Here is a 12,760-nt window from a genome sequence, read left to right on the forward strand (position 1 = left end):
TCCGCGGCGGGCCGACCCAAGCCCCGGGATTCGGGACGGGCGAAGACGCTGTCGCTGCCGGAGGTCCCGATGTCGGCCCGCACCCAGGGGCCTGCGGGCTTCCGACGTCCACGCGGCCCATGCCGGAGACGAGTCGCAGCCGCTCCCGCAGCCTCCGAAGGCGGCCAGCGCCGCAGGTGGTGAGTCCGGGCCACGGGCTCTGCGAACCAGAGCCCCAGGTGGTCCCAGGTGCATGGCCGGTGGTAGGCCGCAACGGGAACGGAGACACGACACAGAAACAAAGGTCGCGTCTCTGTTCGGGAGAGAGAATTTTACAGTTCCCCTTCCCTCCCAACCCCCCCCACCCCCACCCCCACATAACATACAAACACTACACCATATTAAAACTACAATTCATACAAAAACAACAAAAAACACAAAAGACAGACGGACTGCAGGCAAGCCGCAGCTGCGACGGCAGCGCTGGCTCCTCCTCAGGGCGGAGGAGTCCAGAGGAGGTTTACAAGAAAAATCCCAGGAATGAGTAGGTTAACAAATGATGCACTGGGCCTGTACTCGCTAGTGCTTAGAAGAATGAGCGGGGAACCTCATTGAAACGTACAGAATAGTGAAAGGCTTGGATAGAGTGGATGTGGAGAGGATGTTTCCATCAGTTGGAGAGTCCAGGACTAGAGGTCAGAGCCTCAGAATTAAAGGACGTTCTTTTAGGAAGGAGATGAGGAGGAATTCCTTTTGTCAGAGAGTTGTGAATCTGTGGAATTCATTGCAACAGAAGGCTGTGGAGGCCAAGTCAGTGGATGTATTTAAAGCAGAGATATATAGATTCTTGATTAGTACGGGTGTCAGAGGTTATTGGGAGAAGGCAGGAGAATGGGTTTAGAAGGGAGAGATAGATCAGCCATGATTGAATGGTGGAGTAGACTTGATGGGCCGAATGGCCGAATTCTGCTTCTCTCACTTATGATCTTATGATTTTATGAAACTTAAACAAAGTTGAAATGGCATTTAGACAGACACATGAACAGATTGGGTGATAGTGGGACACTGAAGAAGTGTGTGCAGATGGTCTTAGTTAGATTAGCATGAGGATCAGTGCAAAACATGTTTTCTTCAAGGCCCTGTTCCCATGTATTATAATCAGGAAATGTTGCAGCCACTTGATAGGTTGGGCAGTCAGTGCGTGTACGAGAAATGAAAATAACTTTCATCAGACCGGGGAAGGAGATAAGGCAAATTAGTTATAAACCGCAGGGCTGGGAAAGGTTAGATACGACAAGGGAACATCTCTGAGAGGGGCGGGTCAGGATTGACCTGGTGTTAAACTGTTGATAAAACCAGGTGGGTTAGAGGTTAGTGATACAGCATGGAAACAGGCCCTTTGGCCCACCGAGCCCACGCCGACCAACAATCACCCTGTACACTCGCACTATCCTACACACCGGGGACAATTTACAATATCACCAAAGCTAATTAAACTACAAACCTGCACATCTTTGGAGTGTGGGTGGAAACTGGAGCACCTGGAGAAACCCACGTGGGTCAAGGCGAGAACGTACACACTCCGTACAGGCAACACCCGTAGTCAGGATCGAACCCGGATCTCTTGCGCTGTAGGGCATCAACTCTACCACTGAGCCACCGTGCTACCTGAATGAGGGTAGTTAGCGAGAAAGGAAACAGAGGCATGTAGGAAGAATTTAGCAGATTACGTGGTGTAGGAAGAGGGAGCACGTTCATAAGTCACAGGAGCAGAATTAGGCCATTTATTCCATCTACTCTGACATTCAATCATGGCTGATCTATCTTTCCCTCCTAACCCCATTCTCCAGCCTTCTCCCCATAACCCCTGACACTCTGACTAATCAAGAATCTGTCGTAGAAGCTTAGAAGCGTAGGTTCACCAGGTTAATTCTCGGGATGGCGGGACTGATATATATGATGAAAGAATGGGTCGACTGGGCTTGTATTCACTGAACTTTAGAATGATGAGAGGGGATCTTATAGACTAGATACAGGAAAAATGTTCCTGATGTTGGGGGAGTCCAGAACCAGGGGTCACAGTTTAAGAATAAGGGGTCGGCCATTTAGGACTGAGATGAGGCAACATTTTTTCACCCAGAGAGTTGTGAATCTGTGGAATTGTCTGCCACAGAAGGCAGTGGAGGACAATTCGCTGGTTGTTTTCAAGAGAGAGTTAGATTTAGCTCTTAGGGCTAAAGGAATCAAGGGATATGGGGGAAAAAGCTGGTACAGGTCCTGATTTTAGATGATCAGCCATGATCATATTGAATGGTGGTGCTGGCTCGAAGGGCCGAATTCTACTCCTCTCACTTCTGATCTTCTGATCTTATAAAACTTAAACAAAGTTGAATTGGCATTTAAATTGACACATGAACAGATTGGGTGATAGAGGGATACTGAAAAAGTGTGGACAGATGGTCTTATAGACAATAGACAATAGACAATAGACAATAGGTGCAGGAGTAGGCCATTCAGCCCTTCGAGCCAGCACCGCCATTCAATGCGATCATGGCTGATCACTATCAATCAGTACCCCGTTCCTGCCTTCTCCCCATACCCCCTCACTCCGCTATCCTTAAGAGCTCTATCCAGCTCTCTCTTGAAAGCATCCAACGAACTGGCCTCCACTGCCTTCTGAGGCAGAGAATTCCACACCTTCACCACCCTCTGACTGAAAAAGTTCTTCCTCATCTCCGTTCTAAATGGCCTACCCCTTATTCTCAAACTGTGGCCCCTTGTTCTGGACTCCCCCAACATTGGGAACATGTTATCTGCCTCTAATGTGTCCAATCCCCTAATTATCTTATATGTTTCAATAAGATCCCCCCTCATCCTTCTAAATTCCAGTGTATACAAGCCCAATCGCTCCAGCCTTTCAACATACGACAGTCCCGCCATTCCGGGAATTAATCTAGTGAACCTACGCTGCACGCCCTCCATAGCAAGAATATCCTTCCTCAAATTTGGAGACCAAAACTGCACACAGTACTCCAGGTGCGGTCTCACCAGGGCCCGGTACAACTGTAGAAGGACCTCTTTGCTCCTATACTCAACTCCTCTTGTTACGAAGGCCAACATTCCATTGGCTTTCTTCACTGCCTGCTGAACCTGCATGCTTCCTTTCATTGACTGATGCACTAGGACACCCAGATCTCGTTGAACTCCCCCTCCTCCTAACTTGACACCATTCAGATAATAATCTGCCTTTCTATTCTTACTTCCAAAGTGAATAACCTCACACTTATCTACATTAAACTGCATCTGCCATGTATCCGCCCACTCACACAACCTGTCCAGGTCACCCTGCAGCCTTATTGCATCTTCCTCACAATTCACACTACCCCCCAACTTAGTATCATCTGCAAATTTGCTAATGGTACTTTTAATCCCTCCGTCTAAGTCATTAATGTATATCGTAAATAGCTGGGGTCCCAGCACCGAACCTTGTGGTACCCCACTGGTCACTACCTGCCATTCCGAAAGGGACCCATTTATCCCCACTCTTTGCTTTCTGTCTGTTAACCAATTTTCTATCCATGTCAGTACCCTACCCCCAATACCATGTGCCCTAATTTTGCCCACTAATCTCCTATGTGGGACCTTGTCGAAGGCTTTCTGAAAGTCGAGGTACACCACATCCACTGACTCTCCCTTGTCAATTTTCCTAGTTACATCCTCAAAAAATTCCAGTAGATTTGTCAAGCATGATTTCCCCTTTGTAAATCCATGCTGACTCGGAACGATCCCGTTACTGCTATCCAAATGCTCAGCAATTTCGTCTTTTATAATTGACTCCAGCATTTTCCCCACCACTGATGTCAGACTAACTGGTCTATAATTACCCGTTTTCTCTCTCCCTCCTTTCTTAAAAAGTGGGATAACATTTGCTATCCTCCAATCCACAGGAACTGATCCTGAATCTATAGAACATTGAAAAATGATCTCCAATGCTTCCACTATTTCTAGATTAGCATCAGGATCAGTACAAAACATGTTTTCTTCAAGGCCCTAGTCCTATGTATTATAATCAGGAAATGTTGCAGACACTTGATAGGTTGGGCAGTCAGTGTGTGTACGAGAAATGTGCCTACAGATGGGAAGTGACACAGCTGGCATCCTGGTGCCATCACAACAACCTGGAGCTCAATGCTCTCAAGACAGTGGAACTAATTGTAGACTTTCGAAGTGATCCTCCTCCCCTCCCCCCTCTCACCATCAACAACACCATAGTCACATCTGTGGAGTACTTTAAGTTCCTTGGAACCATCATCTCCAGGGACCTTAAATGGGGGGCCACCATCAACTCCACAGTCAAAAAGGCTCAACAGAGGATGTACTTCCTGCGGCAACTGAAGAAACACAATCTGCCACAGGCAATGATGGTCCAATTCTATACTGCTATCATTGAGTCCGTCCTCACCTTCTTCATCATGGTCTGGTTTGGCTCAGCCACCAAGCACGACATCCGGAGGCTGCAACGGATCGTTCGCACAGCTGAGAAGGTTGTTGGCTGCAACCTTCCCCCCATTGATGAACTGTACAATGCAAGGGCCAGGAAGCGAGCGGGCAAGATCATCTCTGACCCCTCTCACCCTGGCCACAAACTCTTCAAAGCACCTCCCTCTGGAAGGCGACTCCAGACTGTCAAAGCAGCCACAGCCAGACATAAAAACAGCTTTTTTCCACGAGCGATAGATCTACTCAATAACCAAAGTCTGTAGTCTCTTTTTTGCTCTGGTTTATTTTCACCCACATGTTTAGACCGTAATGTTGTATCCTTATTGTTTTGATGTGTTTATGCTTTATTCTCAATTGTTAACTGTATGTTTGTGTTGTCATTTGTGAGCGGAGCACCAAGGCACATTCCTTGTATCTGCATACTTGGCCAATAAACTTATTCATTCATTCATTCAAATGAAAATAACCTTCATCGGAGCAGGGAAGGTGAGAAGGCAAATTAGTTTAAAACAGCTGACAGCGCTGGGAAAGGTTAGATACGACAAGGGAACATCTCTGACAGGGTCGGTTCAGGATTGACCTAGTGTTAAACTGTTGATAAAACCAGGTGGGTTAGAGTTTAGAGATACAGCATGGAAACAGGCCCTTTGGCCTGCCGAGCCCACACCGACCAACAATCACCCTGTACACTCGCACTATCCTACACACTGGGGACAATTTACAATTTCACCAAAGCTAATTAAACTACAAACCTGCACATCTTTGGAGTGTGGGGGGAAACTGGAGCACCGAGAGAAACCCACGTGGGTCAAGGCGAGAGCGTATTCACTCCGTACAGGCAGCACCTGTAGTCAGGATCGAACCCGGGTCTCATGCGCTAGAAGGCAGCAACTCTACCACTGAGCCACCATGCTAACTGAATGAGGGTAGTTAGCGAGAAAGGAAACAAAGAGGCATGTTGGATTTAGCAGATTAGGCAGTGTAGGAAGAGGGAGCAAGTTCATAAGTCACAGGAGCAGAATTAGGCCATTTATTCCATCTACTTTGGAATGAAATGATCTTCATCTTCTGGATTACGCCCAGAAATTCCTGCCATTGCTGTTCCACTGTCATTCCTGCTAGGATCCTTTTCCATTCGACCTTGACCAGTTCCTCTCTCATGCCTTCATAGTCCCCTTTGTTCAACTGCAACACTGACATTCCTGACTTAGATCAGATTTCAGATTAAAACTGATCATATTATGGTCACTACTCCTTTACCATGAGTTCCCTTATTAAATCTGGTTCATTGGACAACACTAAATCCAGAATTGCCTTCTCTCTGGTCGGCTCTAGTACAAGCTGCTCTAAGAATCCATCTTGGAGGCACTCTACAAACTCCCTTTCTTGGGGTCCAGAACCAACTTGATTTTCCCATTTTACCTGCATATTAAAATCCCACATAACCACAGTGGCATTACTTTTGTTACATGCCAATATTAACTCCTGCTGCATCTTACACCCTATATCCAGGCTACTGTTTGGGAGTCTGTAGATAACTCCCATTAGTGACTTCATACCTTTACAATTCCTCAACTCTATCCACAGTGACTCTACATCGTCAGACCCTATGTCACCCCTCGAAAGGGACTGAATTCCATCCTTCACCAACAGAGCTACCCCACCTCCTCTGCCCACCTGCCTGTCCTTTCTATAGGAGGTATAACCCTGAATATTCAGTTCCCAGTCCTGATCCTTCTGCAGCCACGTCTCTGTAATCCCCACAATGTCATACCTACCAATCTCTAACTGAGCCTCAAGCTCATCCACTTTACTTCCTATATTTCATATGGAGTACTTTTAATTCTTTGGTCATCTCAGCTTTCACATCGATCCCTATTAAACTTGGCCATTCTCTCCTATTCCTTCGTGAGCTTTCTGTCCCGTTAATTCTGGGATGTTCCTTAATTTTTCCTATACTCTCTTTCCCTTTAACCATCCTTGTCTATCCCATTTGAAACACCCCTCCCCCATTTAGTTTAAAACCACCCATGTAGCAGTGGCAAACCTGCTTGCCAGAATGCTGGTCCCCCACCTGTTGGGGTGCAACCTGTCCCTTTTGTACAATCCACCCTGACACCAAAACAGATCCCAGTGATCTAAGAATCTAAATCCCTGCCCCCTGCACCAGCTCCTCAGCCACACATTCAGGTCCCGTATCTCCCTGTTCCTGCCTTCACCTGCACGAGGAACTGGAAGCAAACCGAAGACAACCACCCTGGAGGTCCTGCTTTTCAGCCTTCTTCCGAGCTCTCTAAAGTCACGCTGCAGAATATCTTTCCTCTTCTTCCCGACGTCATTTGTGCCGACATGCACTACCACTTCTGGCTGCTCACCTTCACCCTTGAGGATGCTCTGCATTCGGTCTGAGACGTCCTGGATCCTGGCACCAGGGAAGCAACACACCATGCTTGAATCCCGCCTGTTGCCGCAGAAACCCCTGTCCGTACCTCTCACGATGGAGTCCCCTACTACCACAACTCTGCATGACATCGGTCATGTTTTGCCTCAGCATCCCTGGAGAACATGGATATGTGACAATTCTGTTTGGGAACCTTCCTCACGCTGAATGTGGTGGGGGGTGGGGAGAGAAAACAGGAAGAGAGGAGGGGCAGCACAAAGCCTGGCAAGTGATAGGTGGATTGATGCAATGAAGCAGTGCAATAAATAAATGATCACCTGACTGCCAAACCCCTATCCTCCTCCTTACCTGTACCCACCTATCACTCGCCAGTGTTGTCCTGCCCCCAACTCCCTATATTCTCTTTGCAGGACCTCATCTCTTTTCCTACCCACATCATTGGATCAATGTGGATCATCAAGATGGATGATAACCTCTGACTGCTCACTCTCCTCTCAGAATGTCCTTTGCCACTCGGGGAACATCCTTGACCCTGGTACCAGCAAGGCAACGCACCATCCCGGAGCCTTGCTTGCAGCCACAAACCTCATGTTCGCACCCCTGACCATCATGTTCCATTTTCACTATCTGGACTTAGGCCGCCTCTGCTGTTCAATGGAGGCAGTGGTGGGGCCAGTGTTCCAGCTGCTGCTATTTGCCCTGAGAGGTCATCACCCCTGACAGTATCCAATACAGTAGATTAGTTTGAGGGGTAGATAGGCACAGGAGACCCCTGCGCTCTCTGCCTGCCTCTCTTGGCTTTGGTGTGGTAGCATGGTGGTGTAGTGGTAGAGTTGCTGCCTCACAGCGCCAGAGACCCGGGTTCGATCCTGACTACGGGTGCTGTTTGTACGGAGTTTTACGTTCTCTCCGTGACTGCCCCAACGGACTGTACGGAGAATAAAGAAGAAGCTTAAACTTTATTGCCTTCCATCACAGTGAGGAGTGTGGGGAATCTGCTGTGGTGGATGTTTATGTTAACTTTTTAATGTAATTGTGTGTCTTGTTTCTTTTTTTTAGTATGGCTATATGGTAATTCGTGTTTCACTGTACATTAATTGCTGCATGTGACAATGACCTTTGAACCTTTGACCACGTGGGTTTTCTCCGGGTGCTTCAATTTCCTCCCACACCCCCAATTGGTTTTGGTTAAAATGGTAAACTATTCCTAGTGTGTACGATTGTGCTTGTGTACAGGGTGATCGGTGATCAGTGCAGACTTGGTGGGCTGAAGGGCCTGTTTCCGCATTGTATCACTAAACTAAACCAAGGGTAATGTCCCCTAATGTTTGACAATTCCAAAGACTAGAGGGCGTAGCCTTAAGATGAGAGAGGCAAACTTTAAAGGAAATGTGCGGGGCAAGTTTATTTTACACAGAGAGTGGTGGGTGCCTGGAATGCGCTGCTGAGAATAGTTGTGGAGGCAGAGAGGCTAGTGGCATTTAAGAGGCTTTTAGATAGGCATATACATATGCAGGGAATGAAGGAATCACATGCAGGTAGAGGAGATTAGTTTAACTTGGTATCATGTTTGGTATGGAGATAGTGGGCCGAAGGACCTGTTTCTGTGCTGTGCTCCTTCTACGGTCTAATGCCAACAAATTCCACATTTGGTAAAGTGATAATTGAAAGTAGGCGCCCAATACAATGACCTGTTTCGAACTTTAAAGCAGAAGAGTTTGAACCAATATAGGAGGAATGGAACAGAAACAAGTTGATCACAGAAAGCATTGACTGTAAGAAACCATCACACTGGGTAGGTGTCAAGGGTTGGTTCATAGCATTTAATAAATTGCTCTACAAAGAGGAAAATATCCAAGGAATATAAAGTAATAGGTTGTAAGGAAGAAGTAAAAAGTTAATGTTTTTGTTTAAATAATGTTTTAGAGAAAAGGTCCAGTAATTTGGTTTTGTGAAAATTTGGAAGAATCATCAAATCCTATTCCGTGCAGAAGATCTGATCATTTCACTGTGATCACCAGGTATCTCAGTTTCATTTTATATCATAATGGAAGAAGTTGCCACTTCTGGAGTTGCCACTCCTGAAGAGTTGGAGACTGACCCAAATGGCAATAAATTCCTCAGTCCCTTGGCTGCTGGTGAAGATCTGTGCTCAAAGCATTTCCACTTTGAAAATCACCACATTGTTTTCTCTGGTTTGAGTTGAATCAGAGTGAGAACCTTTACACCTGTATTTGAACAAAATAAGTCATGAACCATGGAGATATACTGACACATTTTCTTGTAACAGTGTCCAAATGTATAATTTATTTCAAGTCAGGTTAGTTTTAATTCAACAAAGTTCAGTTCTAGATTTTATCATCATGGGCTGTGTGTTTGCAACAATGTATTGTTGTGACACAGATTGCAAGCATGTGGGGTCCCTGCATGCAGGTTTTTACCAAACAGTTACTTGAGAGAATTATACAATCAAATAACTAAAAAAAGTTAAACAAGCAAACAATGAGACGCTCTGGTTTTACTATGTGTTTCTATGTTTTCTATTTTGTATAGTTATAGTCATAGTGTCATACAGTGTGGAAACAGGCCCTTTGGCTCAACTTGCCCACACCAACCAACATGTTCCATCTACACTAGCCCCACCTGCCTGCATTTGGCCCATATCCCTCTAAATCCGTCCTATCCATGTTCCAAAAACCGAGTAACTCAGAAGGTCAGGCAGCATCTCTGGAGAAAAGGGATAGGTGAAGTCTCAGGTTGAGACCTTTCTTCAGACTATCCATGTACCAGTCAAAAAAATTCTTAAATATTGCGATAGTACCTGCCTCACCTGATATAACATTCAAAACAGATGTAAGTGGATACATTACGGATAGGATAGGAAGGATTGAGGACTATGGTACAAATGCAGGCAAATGGAACTGTTCCAGTATGCCAACTTGGAATTCCCATAAATAAACCCGAGACATTTTCTACACTTTTCTAGCATACCAAATTAAAGGTGTTGTATTTGAATGCATGCAGTTTCAGAAACAAAGTGGGTGAGCTTGTGGCAGTTAGAAATTGGTAGGTACTCCTACTCCTATTGTCTATTGTCTATTGTATAATGTTGGGGGAATTACAGAGACGTGGTTTGCAAGAGGATCGGAGCTGGGAGCTGAATCTTTAAGGTTATACATCCTATCGCAAAGACAGACGGGTGGGCAGAGGGGATGGGGTAGCACTGTTGGTATAGAATGAAATTCAGTCCTTTGCGAGGGGTGATATAGGATCACAGGAAGTAGAGTCATTGTGGATAGTGCTGAAAGATTATATGGGTAAAAAGACCCTAATGGGTGTTATTTACAGGACCCCAAACAGTAGCAAGGATATAAGATATAACTTACATCAGGAGATACAATTGGCATGTATGAAAGGCAATGCTATGGTGGTCATGAGAGATTTCAATCTGCAGGTAGACTGGGAAAATCAGGTTGTACCTCTTGTACCCATGCAGAACTCACTGACTTCATACACTTCACTTCCAATTTCCATCCTGCCCTTAAATATACCTGGACTATCTCCGACATCTCCTCCCGTTTCTGGACCTCACCATCTCCATCACAGGAGACAGACTAGTGACTGACATCTACAATAAACCCACTGACTCGCACAGCTATCTGGACTACACTTCTTCCCACCCGGTCTCCTGCAAAAAGTCTATCCCCTACTCCCAATTCCTCCGTCTACGCTGCATCTACGCCCGGGATGAGGTGTTTCACACTAGGGCATCAGAGATGTCCTCATTCTTCAAGAAACGGGGCTTCCCCTCTTCCATTATAGATGAAGCTCTCACTAGGGTTTCTTCTACATCCCGCAGCTCCGCTCTTGTTCCCCCTCCCCCCACTCGTAACAAGGACAGAATCCCCTTCGTTCTCACCTTCCACCCCACCAGCCAGCGTATCCAACAAATCATCCGCCAACATTTCCGTCACCTCCAAAGGGACCCCACCACTGGCCATATCTTCCCATCCCCTCCCCTTTTTGCGTTCCACAGAGACCGTTCCCTCCGTAACTCCCTGGTCCACTCGTCCCTTCCTACCCAAACCACCCCATCTCCGGGCACTTTCCCCTGCAACCGCAGGAGATGCAACACCTGTCCCTTTACCTCCCCCCTCAACTCTATCCAAGGACCCAAACAGTCTTTCCACGTGAGACAGAGGTTCACCTGCACCTCCTCCAACCTCATCTATTGCATCCGCTGCTCCAGATGTCAGCTTATTTACATCGGTGAGACCAAACGCAGGCTCGCCGATCGCTTCGCTCAACACCTGCGCTCGGTCCGCGTTGGCCAATCTGATCTCCCGGTGGCCGAGCACTTCAACTCCCCCTCCCATTCCCAGTCTGACCTTTCTGTCATGGGCCTCCTCCAGTGCCATAGTGAGGCCCACCGGAAATTGGAGGAACAGCACCTCATATTTCGCCAGGGCAGCTTGCAGCCCAGTGGTATGAACATCGACTTCTCCAACTTTAGATAGTTCCTCTGTCCCTCTCTTCCCCTCCCCCTTCCCAGATCTCCCTCTATCTTCCTGTCTCCACCTATATCCTTCCTTTGTCCCGCCCCCCCTGACATCAGTCTGAAGAAGGGTCTCGACCCGAAACGTCGCCCATTCCTTCTCTCCCGAGATGCTGCCTGACCTGCTGAGTTACTCCAGTATTTTGTGGGAAAATCAGGTTGGTACTGGACACCAAGAAAGGGAAATTGTAGAGTGCCTCCGAGATGGATTCCTAGAGCAGCTTGTAGTGGAGCCTACCAGGGAAAAGTCAATTCTGGATTTAGTGTTGTGTAATGATCCAGATTTCATAAGGGAACTCAAGGTAAAGGAACCACTAGGAGGTAGCGACCACAACATAAGTTATAACCTGCAATTCGAGAGGGAGAAGGTGGAATTGGATGTGTCGGTATTGCAGCTAAGCAAAGGGGACGACAGAGGCATGAGGGAGGAGCTGGCCAATGTTGTCTGGAAAGTGACCCTAGCAGGGATGACGGTGGAACAGTAATGGCAGGAATTTCAGGGAAATAATTCGGTAGATGTAGACCTTTTCATTCCAAAGAGGAAGAAAGATTCTAGGGGAGAAAGTGGTGACTGTGACTGTGGATTGAAGGCTTTGTGGCCAAGTTTGCGGATATGAAAATAGGTGGAAGGGCAGGAAGTGCAGAGAAAGCAGGGACTCTGCAGAAGGACGTGGACAGGTTGAGAGAGTGGGTAGAGAAGTGGCAGATGACATATAGTAGCAAAGTGTGGAGTCATGCATTTTGGGTAGTAGGAATAAGGGCATAGATTATTTTCCAAATGGGGAGAGAATCCAGAAATCGTAGGTGCAAAGGGAATTGGGAGTGCTGGTGCAGGATTGGGCTTATATACAAAAACAGGGATATAATGCTGAGGCTCTATAAGGTGCTGGTCAGACCGCATTTGGAATATTTTGAGCAATTCTGGGCACCATATCTGAGGAAGGATGTGCTGGTTCTGGGGAAGGTTCAGAGGAGGTTTACAAGAATGATCCCAGTAATCAGTAGGTTAACATATGATGAGAGCACTGGGCTTTACTCACTGGAGTTTAGAAGAATGAATGGGGACCTCATTGAAACATACAGAATAGTGAAAGGCTTAGATAGAGTGGTTGTGGAGAAGATGTTTCTACTCATGGGAAAGTCTAAGTCTAGAGGTCGTAGCCTCAGAATTAAAGGGCATTCTTTTAGGAAGGAGATGAGGAGGAATTTCTTTGTCTGAGGGTGGTGAATCTGTGGAATTCTTTGCCACAGAAGGCTGTGGAGGCCGTCAGTGGATATATTTAAGGCAGAGATAGATAAATTCTTGATTAGTACGGATGTCAGAG

Source organism: Rhinoraja longicauda, chromosome 14 (assembly GCF_053455715.1).
Source record: "Rhinoraja longicauda isolate Sanriku21f chromosome 14, sRhiLon1.1, whole genome shotgun sequence".
NCBI lineage: Eukaryota > Metazoa > Chordata > Chondrichthyes > Rajiformes > Arhynchobatidae > Rhinoraja > Rhinoraja longicauda.